Source organism: Colobus angolensis, unplaced genomic scaffold (assembly GCF_000951035.1).
Source record: "Colobus angolensis palliatus isolate OR3802 unplaced genomic scaffold, Cang.pa_1.0 Scaffold31, whole genome shotgun sequence".
NCBI lineage: Eukaryota > Metazoa > Chordata > Mammalia > Primates > Cercopithecidae > Colobus > Colobus angolensis.
The window spans coordinates 366,522-369,621 of record NW_012116377.1 but is presented as its reverse complement, the minus strand read 5'-3'; positions in this window follow the sequence as shown (position 1 = coordinate 369,621).

The following is a 3,100-nucleotide window of genomic DNA, read 5'->3' as shown; positions in this document are numbered from 1 at the left end:
GCTGAGGCTCGGCCCCTGGCCCCGCCCTCTCCCGAGTTCAAGCAATCCTCTCATCTCAACCTCCTGAGTAGCTAGGACTTACAGGTGCCAGCCACCATGCCCGGCTAATTTTTTATGTATGTATGTATGTATGGTAGTTAGGGTCTCATGATGTTGCCCCGGCTGGTCTCCAACTCCTGGCCTCAAGCCTTCCTCTCGCCTTGGCCTGGCAAAGTGCTAGATAGCTACTGCTATCTAGAAGGCAGATCCAGGTGTACAGGATGGAACATGGAAGCGGACCAGGAGTGTGACCGCTGAAGCACAGCATCACAGGAAGACGGTTAGGCCTCTGGATAACTGCGGGCGGGCCTGACTGATGCCAGGCCCTCCCCAAGACGGGGTGGAATAGAGTCTTCTCTAAACTCCCCCAGGGAAAGGGAGACTCCCTTTGCTGGTCTGCTAAGTAGCAGGTGCTTTTCCTTGGCACTGACGCTACCGCTAGACCATGGTCTGCTTGGTAACAGGCATCTTCCCAGACACTGGCATTATTGCTAGACCAAGGAACCCTCTGGCGGCCCTGGCCAGGCATAACAGAAGGCTCACACTTATGTCTGGTCACTTCTCACCATGTCCCTTCAGCTCCTATCTCTGTATGGCCTGATTTTTTTCTAAGTTATGATTACAGAGTGAGGATTATTATAATATTTGAATAAACAGTAATTACTACAAACTAATGATTAGTGATATATATAATCATATCTGTGATCTGTATCTAGTATAACTCTTGTTATTTTATATATTTTATTACACTGGAACAGCTCGTGCCCTCAGTCTCTTGCCTCAGCACCTGGGTGGCTTGCCGCCCACAGAACACCGTGGTATTTATGTATCTAAACACACAAAAGGTACAGTAAAAAAGCAGCATACAAAGTAAAAAATGGTATACCTGTATAGGGTACTTACCATGAATGGAGGCTGCAGGACTGGAAGTTGCTCTGGAGAGCCGATGAGAGGTGAGTGAATGTGAAGGCTAGGACATTACAGTACACCACTCTAGACTTTATAAACACTGTACACTTAGGCTACATTACATTTATTTATTTCAAGTTTTTCTTCCATAATAACCCTTCCTTGCTGTAACTTTTTTACTTTATAAACGTTCAAAATTTTAAAAACTTTTTGACTCTTCTGTAATATCACTTAGCTTGAAACACAAACACATTGCACAACCCATGTGGGATTCGTATTTCTTGGTAAGGAAATGTTCCCGGTCAGATGTCATTCTTATGTGGCCACGTAGAGGTAGAAAGACTGCATATATGATACCGCCTTTCCCAACCACGGGTTCATATTCTAACATATCACAACAAGGCCCAATATTTATGGGGTCATAGAAAATAGGATTCACTATGGTTGGAATTTCCAGAGCCAACTTAAGTTCAGAAATGCTGGCAATGAGAATGGTGAGTGGGAATCTAGTGTAATGATTTACATAGTTGAAACTATTAACTGGGCCAGGCACGGTGGCTCATGCCTGTAATCCCAGCACTTTGGGAGGCCGAGGCAGGTGGATCACCTAAGGTCGGGAGGTCAGGAGCTCGAGACCAGCCTGACCAACATGGAGAAGCGCTGTCTGTACTGAAAGTACAAAATTAGCCAAGCATGGTGGTGGTGTATGCCTGTAATCCCAGCTACTCGGGAGGCTAAGGCAGGAGAATCATGCCACTGCACTCCAGCCTGGGCAACAAGAGCAAAACTCCATCTCAAAAAAATAAAAAAAATTTCAACTTAGGGCCATAAAGTACAGGTGCATGCCACCACAGCCAGCTAATTTTTATATTTTTTGTAGAGGTTGCCCAGACTGGTCTCAAACTCCTGGGCTCAAGAGATCCCCTCGCCTCAGCCTCCCAAAGTGCTATATATTTAATTTTTTTGAGGAACAACTCTTAATTTTTTCCACAGTGGCTGTACCACTTTACACCCTCATCAATAGGGCATAAGAGTTTCCATTTCTTTTTTCTTTTTTTGGAGACAGAGTCTTGCTCTGTTGCCCAGGCTGGAGTGCAGTGGCTAATTTTTTTGTATTTTAGTAGAGATGGGATTTCACTATGTTGCCCAGGCAGGTCTCGAACTCCTGAGCTCAGGCAATCTGCCTGTCTTGGCCTTCCAAAGTGCTAGGATTACAGGGGTGAGCCACTGCACCAGGCCAGGTTCCTATTTCTTTTTATCCTTGTAAACACTTGTTATTTTCTGTATTTTGTTTAATAGCCATCCTAATGGGTGAGTTGGTAATCTCATTTTAGTTTTGATTTGCATATTCCTAATGATGTTGAGATTTTTTCATGTGCCAGTAAGCACTGGAGCATGAAAACGTCTTGGGCCGGTTGCAGTGGCTCACGCCTGTAATCCCAACACTTTGGGAGGCTGAGGCAGGTGGATCACCTGAGGTCAGGAGTTCAAGACCAGCCTGGTCAACATGGCGAATCCTCATCTCTACTAAAAATATAAAAATTAGCTGTACGTGGTGGTATGCACCTGTAATCCCAGTTACTCGGGAGGCTGAGTCAGAGAATTGCTTGAACCCTGGAAGCAGAGGTTGCAGTGAGCCAAGATTGTGCCGCTGCACTCTAGCCTGGGTGACAGAGCCAGATGCTGTCTCAAAAAAAAAAACAAAAAACAAAAACAAAAAAACTTATTTGGATACATGGCTATTTAATTCATTTACCCTTTTGGTCTCGTTGTTTGCTTTCTTGTTGAGTATTAGGAATTTTCTGTATATTCTCAATATTGATCACACATCAGATACATGAATAACTTCAAATAGTGACTTTGTCTAATAGCTCAGTGTTCAGAATTTCAGTATAATTGTTAAAAATAAATCAATTAGGGACAGGAACGGTGGCTCACGCCTATAATCCCAGCACTTTGGGAGGCTGAGGTGGGCGGATCACGAGGTCAGATCAAGACCATCCTGGCTAACATGGTGATGGTGGTGGTGGGCACCTGTAGTCCCAGCTACTCAGGAGGCTGAGGCAGGAGAATGGTGTGAACCCAGGAGGCGGAGCTTGCAGTGACCCAAGATCGTGCCACTGCACTCCAGCCTGGGTGACAGAGCGAGACT